This window comes from Siniperca chuatsi, linkage group LG16, assembly GCF_020085105.1.
Source record: "Siniperca chuatsi isolate FFG_IHB_CAS linkage group LG16, ASM2008510v1, whole genome shotgun sequence".
NCBI classification, from domain to species: domain Eukaryota; kingdom Metazoa; phylum Chordata; class Actinopteri; order Centrarchiformes; family Sinipercidae; genus Siniperca; species Siniperca chuatsi.
In genome coordinates, this window is record NC_058057.1 from 23,653,050 (window position 1) to 23,666,339 (window position 13,290).

General features: G+C 38.7%; 1 protein-coding gene across 5 annotated transcripts in view; it reads left to right on the plus strand.

The window, feature by feature from the left end:
- Positions 1–239: 239 nt before the first annotated feature.
- ncoa1 (nuclear receptor coactivator 1) overlaps positions 240–13,290 on the plus strand; it is a 58,945-nt gene continuing 45,894 nt past the window's right edge. For 2 of the 5 annotated variants that reach the window (XM_044168933.1, XM_044168939.1), the window contains exon 1: positions 240–860. The gene's annotated coding sequence lies outside the window, so the exon portion shown is untranslated. Of the gene's footprint in view, positions 861–9,084; positions 10,446–13,290 lie in introns of those variants that run through there. The other 3 variants (XM_044168934.1, XM_044168937.1, XM_044168938.1) reach the window with 3 other exon arrangements.

Here is a 13,290-nt window from a genome sequence, read left to right on the forward strand (position 1 = left end):
GCTTCAGGAGGCCTATAGTTTGGACTGAGCATCAACACGCACTTTACTCAGTTTACTCTCTATAGTGTCGTCAAAACACACCGTTTCTGAATATACTGTGTGTCACGTTAATGCAAACGTCTCATTAATAACGTATAATAAAAAAAAAGTCAGGTTTTATTTCTATCAACACAGTATAGAAGCTTCTGCCCTCCTCGTGAACGCGCCTCGGTGCGCACGAGCAGCCCTGTTTGTTTGTGTTGAGAGATTGGAAATGGCGGAGAGCAGAGACCAAAGCGATAACTTGGGTTTGCAAACGCGAGTGCGCCGTCATTAAAACGCAGAAACCACCCACAAGTAATCCTCGGAGTTACTTAGGATTGGCAACTGCCGATGGGATACAAGTCGGACAAAACGAAAAAGGATTTTCGTAACAAGGTTTGGAATTAGCACGCTGGTTAGCTAGCAAAGCTAACTGTGCTGGCAGCCTGGCGTTTGCTAGCTTCAAGTCGTGTATGATTTAAACTACGCAGGCTTGTTTGTCAACATAACGTTAAATTGCTAGCGTGCCAGCTAACATACAACTTTTGTCCGGTTGCCAAGCTAGCCGACTTGGGTTTATAACATGATCGCCAAAGCTGACCGCAAAATTATCAATCCAAAGTAACAGTGGATATTAAAAAAAAAAAAAGTCAGGCGTCTGAGTATCCTTGTCGCAAGCAAGCAGTAAGTTAAGCTGTTTAGCTAAATTAGCTAAGTGGGTTGTTTCACGCACAGGCTAAACTGCCGTTTTCATGGGAATTAATCATCCAGCGTGACAACTTACAGCAAGACCCCGTTGGCAGGATCATTATTTACAAGTTAAACGGGCGACGAAACAGGTAAGCCAACCGGGACACACCGCCGTAAAAGCATGACAACATGTCATCCTGACGGACCATGATTTAACTGTCCGCTGCAGAGCAGAATATGCTGAGGGCCTCCAAACATGCCTGACTCATTGTTGATTTTTCCACATAACGTTGCTACAATTCACCGACACCATCTTCTCTAACTGAATACATAACTTGCAGTGCTCGCTGGGACATTTTTCTCCAGCGCCACCTGCAAAGAAAGAAAACCAGGCTGTTCTTGTGTAAGACAGCCCGAACGGCCTCAAGGTGTCGCTGCAATTCGGTTGATTTACCCGCAACTTGCGTCCCGAACCGTTTTCCCCACCAGCTTTAGGTGAAACCACGCCCACTTCCGCATGACGAAAGCGACGACGGCTGCGTTCCCATGGAAACCGCGCTCACGCGAAATGTGACAGCTACGCTAGCTTGGGTAACAGCAATATGGGACACTGAATTTGAGGGATTTTTTGTTTATCAGACCACAAATGAGCCAAGAAATAGCTAGCTAGCATGCTATTTCCTAACTGTATGTTCACTGGGTGTCTGTAACGTTAATGGGGAAACGTTAATTCTGGAGGACTATGAGTTAACAGTTTGAGTCAAGCATAGAGGCTGTATTATGTGTATTATTAGATTATCATTTAGAAAGTTGAAAACCGGCAGGTGAGACATTTCGTAATGATGTTAATAACTTTAGCCTATATAGCTAGCTGTTAAAGTGACATGAAGTTGGCTCCTTTCTTAGCTTATTGGAATGCAATCATTTCAAATGCCTTTAGTAATGTTAACTTATTGGCGTGAGAGCAACTGGAGGGATGTAATTCAATATGTGCGTCAATATTACCACTCTTGAAGTACAGATTTTCCAATGCTGTCAATGTCATTGTTTTTAGAGATAGAGACTGGCTGAGGGGTTTGAACTATTCACATAAACTATGCATCCATCTTGTACCTTTTTTATAGGAATAGATGACTATCTCTACCACAAAGCGCTATTTTCCAAGCTACTGCTGTCATATTTCACAGGACTTGCTTCACTGCAGTTTCCATGGGAACGGAAGTGGGCGTGGTGTCATCTAAAGTTGGTTGGAAAAACGATAGACGAGTCCTGAACGTGAAAAACTTTAAAGGGCATCTGGACCTCTTGGCATACGGAAAAAAGCCTCTGGTCATTTTTAGATAACCCACATACACAACTCATGTACAGTGTCAAAAAAGATGCTCAAAATAGATCAAGAACATGCAATTAGAGAAGACGTTAGCCTTTGATTAGCATTCATGTAATGGACAAAATTCACCTTAAATAACCTCATTTGCTATTGATAGTTGTTGTGGTCCTGGTGCTGTATGTACAATTTAAAATCCAGTTGTATTTGTTTTAAATACTGTTGAGTGTAAAAATAGTGAATCTCAGCACAAAATATTGATTGCCAACAACCAAGTGGATAAATGAATGAGCTTACTATGTTTTAAGAACAGACACTTGCATGTGAAATTCTGATTTGCACATTTACACTGTAGTGCTAGCTGACATTGAAATCTAAATGATTTGAATAACTGCATTTTAAAGACGTGTTCTAAAAGATGATTTATGCCCAAAGTAAATAGCATTTCACAATTTGTTAAACTGAGATTTTCTTGCATGACAGAAAGTAAAATAATTCTCATCAAGTCTAAATGCTTTGTTGATTGATTGGGTGAGTGGGGGTGAATAGCCTTGAATAATCTGCTTCATGTTTTACTCAGACAACATTATTCAAAATAAAAACCACTGTTAGTACTGCAATAGTTGGGTTATAATGCCTTTTGAGCATTATTATTACTTTGACATTTGGCCTTTCTGTGCTAGAAGTGCTGTAGGATAACAAAGAGAAAGGTGTTTAAACGGTTGGGTGAATGGTGGACATGTATGTGAAGAGTCTTTGAAATGTAAACAAAAATCTCAGAAAATGAGGTTGAAATGGATTTTGTTTTCTTAAATCAGTTTAATCTATAATAGAGGGGGAAGGTATTTCAGTAGAACCCATGTAAACGTTTCTTTAAAAAAGTTATACCATTCGCTGTTCCAACTTGTGATGCAAGTAAATGTAGAGCAACAACAACAGCAGCAGCTCAAGGCTATTTGAACTTGTGTTAAGTCAGGTCAGTTTTATTTATATATCCCCAAATCACAAATTTGTCTCTGAAAACTAGTTAGTAGTGATTACCTGTGTTTAGTCAAGACCAATCTTCAGATGGATTTTTTTCATGTAAGTGTGGATAATGCCCAGGCACTACTGCTATAAACTATAATTTGGTTTGTTGTTTTTAATGTAAATTAAGCTTCATATAATCATTTATAAATAACAGAAATCCCTTTTTATCATATTAAATACTTGATTTTTTCTTAATTTAATTTAAATTAAATATCTTTATGCATGTTGCAGTTTACTACTGTGTTTTGTTTGAGTATGCTCACTGATAGCAGGTAGTCTGTTTGTGTAGTATTGTTGTTGCAGACTTTGCCATGCTCTGTGACAGCATTATATCTGGGCCTCTCTAGGCTAAGATGTAGCCCAGATAAGAGCCAGTATATAGAGTTCAATGTAGGCCTCAGTTATTCAGTTCAAAGTTTGCTCCTCTGCTAGCAGAGTGGTAACTGACTGCCTGAGTACAACCTAACTGTAAACAACAAAACAAGAAATAAGGAGTGTAATAAAAAAACAGAGTAAAAACAGTCATAATTGTGATTTTGTCGCTTCTTGAAACTTCAAATAAAAGATCCTGTCTCATTAATTTTGCCCTGTGGCGTATAAGACAGATCAAACAGTACATGCAAACAATTATCATCAATGATGGATGCACTTTCTCTTCCCCCAAAATGCAACTTAAATGTGGAGAAGAGATGATGACCCTTAACCAGATCTTGTCACGGCATGGTGACAAGCTCAAGCGCTGTAGTTGCTTTCACATCTCTAGTTAAAAGAGAGAGTGTGTGCATACTGATTGGGATGTGGAGGCAGATGAAGGCAGAAATTGTTGCTGCTTGATGAAGAGTAATATAAGTCTCTCATCACAGTATAATCCCATGTGTTTAATATTTAGTCTATTGCAAGCATTGGCGATGGCATTTTCTTTATTAGCTCTACACACAAGCTGCTAAGCCTACCTAAGGATGAACCACATTTGAGGCAAATTGTTGGGAGTGGGAGCCCTCCTCCTCCCAGCTAAGCTCTGTGTCTGTATGGAGAATGAGCAGCCATTTTAGCACTCAGCACTGCTGCAGCCTGCACACCACTGTCACAGCATTCTTCTGCTGGAGCTGTAGTAGGTTTTCATGCTGTTTGCTTTGAACCCCCCCAGGACACCTGCAACCAACCTGTGAAAATGTCACTCTGATGCTTTTACTTAGGGTCAGAACACCCAGCAAATACTGAATACTGATGAACATTGTCTGTGGTGGCAGATGAACCATTGAGGCTCACCTGCCACACTGGCTCAGCGTATACAGTATATCTTTTATAGCAGCACAAAGTTTAATATTTATGTTATATTATTTAAGTACCAAAACTTGACGACCTGAATTAGTGTCTCTAAATCAGCATCTTGCGCTTTAGTTTTTCAGTTACTTGCAACTTTCTTTAATCTGTCAACATTTTGGTAATGTTTATCTTCATCATCTTCTTAAATGAAAGGTTGGCATATCTTGCTCCTTCTGTGAAGAATGTCTACCACTTAAGATGGTGAGGTGTTTGATGCCATTGCCTTGTCTTTACTTGGTTGTCCTCCATAGAGAGTTGTTTGTCCTGTTCTGAAGTATGAAGCCAAACTGAAGTTGCTGACATCATCTTTTTAAGATCCAATTTAAGATCACTTTCAACATGTAGAGTCAACCACATTGTCATGGTTGGGACAGTGAAACATTGTACACAGTGTACACATGGGTCAAAAGATCAGACTTTTCATCCCTAAATGTATGCCCTATGGTGTTAATGGCTATAATAACCCAGGACTATAAGGGAAATGGATGCAACATAAAGCTGATGGGATTTTGGCAACTGAGATGTTTATTGTAAGAGGGGGTTATTTGGTCAGGCTGTATTTACCATGTCATATGCAGATAGAAATAAACCTTTTACCATATCATAAGCAGACAATTGTAAACCCTTAGCTGAGCTTTAATTAAACGAGTTGACTCTAAGCCCTTTGTTCATGAACAGAACGATCTTTGAAGACAAAAATCCATTAATTTGCCAAATAAATCCATTAATTTGTCAAACACATACAATGTGCCATGTGGTGAGTTAGCTAGCTAGCAAGTTAACTAATGGGGAAAGGTACTTTGAGAATTCGAGCCCTCAAATTTGGGGTGTGTGCAAACTAAGTTTAAATAATTATAATTATTAATCATTTCTTAAATAAATGTTTTACAATAAAGAATGAGTGTAAATAGATTAATTAAAACTCCTCAATTAGCATGCTCAGTCAAGCTACATCCCACATGGTAACAGTTAGCTAGCAAAAACTAGCATAAGGTGTTAACAGTCTATAAACTGTATTTTGCTTTAGCCTACTATCTGCTGGTTAACTGAAATATCATAAAAAATATAAAATAAATTTACTCCAGTAATATAATCAAATTAAAAGGTATGATTTTTATATTGAAATTGTGCAACATTTCCAAAATTCCTGAGCTTAAAGGTCCAGTATGTAGGATTTAGTGGCATCTAGTGGTGAAATTGCAGTTTGCAACCATTTAAATACTGCTCGCCTCACCCTCCCCTTCCAAGCGTGTAGGAGAAACTACGGTGGCCGTGAAATTCACGAAAAATGTGAACGGCCCTATCTAGAGCCAGTGATTTGTTTGTCCATTCTGGGCTACTGTAGAAACATGGCGGTGCAACATGGCGGCCTCCATGGAAGGGGACCCGCTCCCTATGTAGATATAAATGACTTATTCTAAGGTACCGAAAAAAAACTATTCTTATTTTCAGGTGATTATACACTAATGAAAACATACTTAGAAATATTATATATTCCATTTCTGCCAATAGCTCCTTCTAATTGTTACATACTGGACCTTTAACTTCCCTTGGAAATTTTCAGACCCTTTACAACCCTAAGGACAAGTGAATGAAACAAACTTTGGTCAGTCCACCACTGTGGTCCAGACTGAAATATATCAACAACTATTGGGTGGATTGCCATGACAGTTGGTACAGACGTTCATGTCGCCCTCAGGATAAATTGCAATAATTTTGTTAATCCCCTGGCTTTTTGTCCATTGCCATCGTCAGGCCATAATTTTAGTTGCTGAATGTTGATCAAATACCTGCAAAACTAATTACATTCCTATTATCCTCAAATGTTCTGTTATTTGTGCTAATTAGCAAATGCCAGCATGCTAACACGTCAAATAAAGATGATGAACATCAACATGTTAGCATTTTCATTGTGAGCATGTTAGCCTGCTGGTATTAGCGTTTAGCTCAAAGCACCACTGTGAGTAAGTACAGCCTCACCGAGCCGTTAGCATTGCTATAGACTCTCAGTCTTGTTATAAGAAATCCAGATGAAATCAGTGGACTCTTAACTGAAGGTGAGGTCAAATACCAAATAGCGCTGAAATTTCACTCATCCTGACATAATTGTCTGACCTTAAACTTTGCTCCTGCTGGTCACTGTACACACTCTTTCCATGTGCTGACTAAATTAAAGAAAAACACTGATTCTGCATTAAATAGACTCAGTGCTTTTTATATTATATTTTATATTTTATATTTAGAAATGTGTGTGTGTGTATATATGCATACATTTATTCTGTGCTAGAAAGTAGCGGTTGGTGAATGGTATTTTTTAGGCAAGTGAGGCAAAAAGCAATCTGGACAGAGCATCATCCCACAGCTTGTGGTTTCTTGTTTGTTTACTTAAGGGATATGAAGGAAAACTATCTTTTGATATCCACGATTTAATCAAGGTGTGATGTCTACAGTCCTGGTCTAGTTTCTGCATGCAGTATGGGGGCCTTGGTTTACGTAGTCCTGGCAAATCAGTGTTATTACAAATCAGAGCGTGTAGATAAAATAAACTCTGTTTTCCAGAGCGTTTCGGATCATCTTTGATAATATGCAATGTGACGTGCAGGAGCTCTCGTTTCTGCAAGGCTAAAACCGATCGGCTCTTGCTGTAGCCTGTGTAGCACGGTCTGCTGTATGCTGTGGTTTGTCCCTCAACTCTGGCACTCTGAGCCAGTGTGAGGCAGCAACACACACACACACACACACACACACATACACACACACATACATGCGTACTGTCTTCAGCTGCTGTGAGCGAGCAGAATGCGGGGAAGAAGAGAAGAGCAGCGCTGTTTCGACTCCTTGCAGCCTTCCTGCTGTCGGAGCGATGGCCTACATTCTCGCCTGGAGTTAAAAAAAAAAATGCTTGTGCAGCCGACTGTGAGAATTTGTGAGGGCTGGAAGGAAATGGGGGGGAAGGAGAAAGGTAAAAGCGAAGAATGAGAGAAACAGAAAGACAACGTACAGGAAGCAATTGATGGGGCAAGCGAGAAAACAGCAAGGACACTGGTTGTTGTGGTGTTGTGAGCAAGTTAACAGTTGATTTTTCTGAACAAGGTCAGACCACAATAACGAGTCACACAACAGTTTTTACTTTCCTGTGTGGATTTGGTAGGTGTTTGGGATTTTAAAAAAATGTGTTTGCCAGAATGATAATAATAGAATAGAGAAATTGATAAGAGAAATAGAACTTTTTTCGCAGGTACGTTATCCTCTGCTGATGTGACTGGGTGTGTGTCTGAGCCCAGCGAACACTGTCAAGTGAATTCGTTTTAACAGTTGTGGGTGTCTCACCTTAGATGTGAAGTGAACAGTGTGTAATGAACATATGGTGGTGTAAACACCTTTTGTGAAGTGGAGCATAAAGGTGTCTATGTGCCTGGGTTTGAAATGGGTGGGTGGTGAGATGCTTCCGAAGTTTCACTAAGATGTTGCATATTTGTTATTTCTGCACTCGAGAATGTTTTAACTTGGCATCATATACACTTTTGTGTTGTTTTTGTGGTATCGCTTCTATTACTGAATCCGTAAAGCAGATGACTGGCCCTAGGGCTCCAGTATTCTCAATTTAAAATTAAATTTGGCATGTTCTCAGAGGCCATTGCATACGGCAATGGGCGCAAATGCCAGTATGTTTACTGTAACTGTAGGTCTGTCCCTTCCATGATGGAGGATGGAGTTTGTAAGTCAGGAATACATTTTAGATGATGAGATCCTAAACAAAGATAACACAAAGTTTTAAAAGCTGTAAAAGTTACATCTAATATCACAGGAGGAAGAAGATGATTAAACCCTCTGGTACTTTTTTTTTGGTGCTGGCCAGTTTGATGATCTCCCAAAATTAGTGGCCTGTCTTATTAAAAATCTAATCATTGCTAGAAAAAGCAATTAACAATCTTAAAGTGATTAACTTGAAGTCATTTCATTTCAGCGGGATGTGTATTACAAATTCAACATTTTGATGTATTCTTTATTTTATATATGGGCCACGAGTCATGCTACACTGAATTACTAGCTCTTCTCTGTAATCAAGGCTACCTGAAAGATGCTGTACAGGTGCTGCCATGATAAATCAGACTAATACATGATTATGCTGTATTCTTACCTCCCCATTTACCTAAAAGGTACTCAAATACAGATTTATGAATATGATTATCTGCAGTTAATTTTAGCACATACAGCTCACCGTTGATAATATGTCCTTAGGACAGTGTGAATAAATTTGAAGCTGTACAATATGGAAAAGAACACAAAGAGTCTTGGTAGACCCTTGTGCATCTAGGGATTCCTTTTAAAGTTGCCTGAACTTGATTGATCTTTTTATCACAATTGGCTTATCTACTCAAGGTGGAAATAATATATATAACAGGTAAACTGGAAATACAATCCCCAAGCTCACACATAAAAAGCTCAACCGCTCACATAACCATAACTACTGGCAGGTGACGGGGGAAAGTTTTGTCAAGTTCTGACTGGAGTCCTGCCCACACTGTGGCCGACCAAGTAAAATACAGGCGTCTTTTTAGTCGCAAAGGTGCTGCATCATCTTTGAGAACATGCCAATTTCACTTTAGTTTCATATATACCACCTGCTTTAGACTCACTACTGGCTCTATCCATCATCATGAGAAACTTCAGTGCTAGTTAATACTGTGTGTAAGGGCTTTACCTCAGGAGTCAGAGGGAAAGCAGCCTGATTTACTGCACAGCAGAAAGGCTGCAAAGCAGTATATCTATTGCATCTGTGATGTCTAGACTGCGGCCACTCACAGAAGGAAACAGCACTAAGAGGAAAGGAAGTGGTCTTGTTGTTTTGTGTGAAGTGCAATGCGGTGCAAATAACTACTCTTTGTGGTCCAGATATTCAAATTCTGGCTGCAGACTTATGGCCATGTTAAATGCCACAAGTGTCTCACACCACTATTTTAGTTGTTGACATCTCTTTTTAGTAGATGCTTATAGAGAGTCTGTAATAATTTTAAACCCACTCACTGTATTACAGACACAGCATCCCAGTACTTGTACGCCGCCATAGCGCCATTCTCACAAACACCACTTCATATTTAGAATGCAAAACAGACAATTCTGGATGTTGTTGTTTAGAAATGCACAAGTTTTCAGTACATGCCAAGTGTCTAAATGGCGAGGGTTTTCCCAGCCTGTTCTTTTGACTGCCTAACCTGAATTGAAACTTAGAAGAAAAACCAAAGACACATCAAAGACACAAAGAACTGCAGGAAAATGTGAGTAGTAGACAGCTTTCAACAACAGTAAACAGTTGTTGAAAGCATGTGCATGCAGAGACTAGCATGTGAGGGCTATTTAAATGGAATGGTTGACCCTTTCTGATGTCATTATGCTGTTAAGATGCTGCAAACTCAACACATTGTGCAGCTGCTTTACAGGGAGAACTTTGCAGTGACAATTATGATTATGACTTTAACTGTGAAGAAGCTGATTAATCGGTTGACATGATTATTTAATACCTGCTATCATGTTGTCAGTTTAGGGACGGTAAAGCTGCCTTTTAGCCATGCTAACTGCCTGTCTTTAGGCATGGCACTGTCAGTTGGCCAGTCGACCACTTTGGTAAAGACTGAAATAGTATATTATAGGTCTCTAATAAATTGTAGGTCTGTGTTTCATTTGACAGCGATGTATTTTACCAAAGTCAAAGGGCTAAAGCAGCTCACCCTCCCTCTGATAATATCCCATGAAATGTCCATCCAGTTTCCCTTACTTTTTCTCCTTGTCCCATTCAGCTGAAATACAGGCCACTGAGGTGTGGTTTTCATCTCAGATCACCTGCCAGTACCACCACTTTCTGGCCGCACTTGACAACTAAATATGTGTAAAAGAAAAACAGGTTTGGTGACAATGCTAGTGATGAAGGGAAGGGAATCATTTCACTGACGAGACACAAGAAAGCACCTTACTGTGTGAAATCAGGTTAAGGAAAGATACTGTGTTTACCTGTTCTGCTGATTACTCTAAACCCCCATTTTACCTGCAGACGGTGAGTAATTTTTGTCTCCTACCCAAATTTGACTTTGATTTTGAGATTATTACAAATTAGTGCAATATTAAGAATCTGCCTAATGACATGATGCCATTGAATATTTAATTTTATTTCTGAACATTTTAACCCAGTGGGAGAATCCACAGTTTGTCCTTATAGCCTATGTGTTTGATTTTTATATTCAGCTTACATTTCAGCTGTGGAAAGCAACTTATTTTGTGCTTCAACTTTATCAATCTTTATAGTTTTAATCTTCATTTGGATAGAACTGTTTTTTGCAGCAAGTATTTCCATATGCAAACACCTGTGAGAAATCTGGTTAAACGTGTAATTTACCACATCTGTCCAGCAGAAATCTCCCTTTGTTGAAGTCCCTTCTCATCTGCACAGTGAATTACTCCGTTTGCTGTCTCTTTGTCTGTTATACTGTATGTAGATGTAAGTAGTCCCCACGATAGTCAGCCTTTGGTTTGCCATACAGGGATGAGGGGTTATGATGTCTAGGACATCTGGAGTTAAGATAATGAGGATTTAACTTTCTTGTGTTTGTTCATTGTTTTTATTAGAAACAAACTAGGGCCAATACTGAACAGATCCAGCATCTGTCAGATGTTATAATTCCACATCAGACTTAGGAATGCATACTAATGAGTATTTTTAGTAGGGATTGCAATGCTGATTATTGTCTCAATTAATGGCTTAATTTTTCTTCTATAAAATAGTGAAAAATGCCCATGATAATTTTTTAGAGCCCAAGGTGAAATTGCTTGTTTTGTCAGATGAATAGTCCAAAAGATAAATCCAAAGATATTTACAGCTTACTATCATATATGACAAATCATATAAGAAAAGCGTAACTTTCTCACATTTGAGAAACTTTAACCTGCAAATGTTTGGCATTTCTGCTTGAAAAATGACTGAAATGAAGAATTGATTACCAACATAGTAGCCGATTAATTTTCTGTCAATCGACTAAGCGATAAATTGGCTAATTATTTAACTAATTGTAAATTTGAACAACAATTTCTTTAACCTTTTAAAACAATATAATTAAAATTCTAGTTTCAAGTCAAGAATGTTAGTGTGTGAGCGTCTCCACTTATAGTTAGTTAGGAACAGACACACAGTGAGGTATACAGAATTTAACCTGAAAAAATTAATAACGCACTGGTATCTGATTGATACTCTGAATTGGCCAAAATGTATCAGAAAGTGAACAAGTGTTAATGGGGAGTTGTTGTAACAAGTGAGATAAATTCCAAGGTCTTAAATGTGTTGGACCACGGCAACCCCACAGGCTAAGTCTAAGAAAAGTCAAATTGATGTCCATGAACTGCATCCCTCATTGGCCGATGACTGTGGTTTTGTTTTTCAGAGGAATAGTGCTGAGTGTGTTTGTGTGTGTGCACTTTGTTTTTTGAAAATGTTTGCTGAACATCCAGTGTCAAGTGACAAAAAACGAATGTTAAAAGATAAGGCAGGGTGCATTGAATGTGCTGTGAAAAGCAAACCACCATTGTGGGAACAAAAGAACTGTAGTTATTGACTAACTCAAATGCAATTAGTCACTAGTGATTCATGGCATGATTGATTGCTGTCATGTTTAGAAAATGTCACCTGAAATGTGTCAGCATTGCAAGAAGTTGTGTAATGTTATTTGCAACCAGTTTTCACGTAACATAACCAGTGTGCAAGATTATACACGTTTATTATATTCACACAGAATCGCCATGTTATTTCAGGTAAAAAGTCAATGCATGTTGAGCTAAGGACACCGCACATCTCTGAACATTATGGTTGAGTGATTATCCAAATGAAGGACAGTTCTTGTTTACATTTGTTTGGTTGTAGTAACTAATTATTAGTTACTGTCTGCTGGCGCCACAGAATGTGATCATTAATGCATGAAATACTAATTTATTCAATTGTACACTGTTATTAGTAACGTATTTAAATGTATTAAAAATATTTTCCCAATTTCTCAATTCCTTTTTTTCCCCCTCCAGGTTCTACTAAAAGTCTTTACCATTGCTAGAAAACATGACAGCCAAAGCAAGCTACCATATCGCTTTCTTTAGTCTCATTGCGTTGTAAACATTGTGAATATTTTGATCCAAAGACTACTAGCAATGTTGAGGAATGAAAGTGAAAGTTAAGGCTCTTTGATGTTCCACTGCCGCGGTTTCCAACTGCTTCTGCAGCTCTCTTATATACTTACTATCAGTAAATGATGGCAAGTACAGAAAATGCAGTGCGTAATGTGCTTTGGATAAAGGGATGATCTCCCTCTTGAATTTACTTGTGTTAATAGTCCAATCTTGGCCTAATGCGATCAGAAATCAACAAGTGATTCTGGTTTTTGTTTGGGCGTAAATGTTGGCATTGTTTCCTTGTTGCATAATAAGGTGTGAGACAGAGCTTATGACAGTATTGTTAGTGCTAAAACGTGATGCACTGACTCATTCAAGGCGTAACATGCTATTAGATTATAATTAAAAAAGACCTTATCTCTGACTTTGGACTCTCTCGTTGACCTTCTAGCTGATAACACGTGCTTGTATAAGCCGGCTGACCTTTCCACATGTGCACCATTTGTCACGTAGTCCTTGTACTTACTTACAAGCATTGATAGATGAGGCATAAAGACCATCATGTTGTTTCAAAACAAGCCAGCTGGTCTGCTGAAGCTGAGACTGCGGCTGGACCAAACTTGGTGAAGGAAAGCTGGAGCTTCCTCTGAAACTTAAAGAAATCAAGGACTGCGTGGAATGCAGGCTTTATCGTCTTTGATAAAATTGTATGGTCGAATACTTGACATTATCAAAGAACGTGGTTTCAGTTA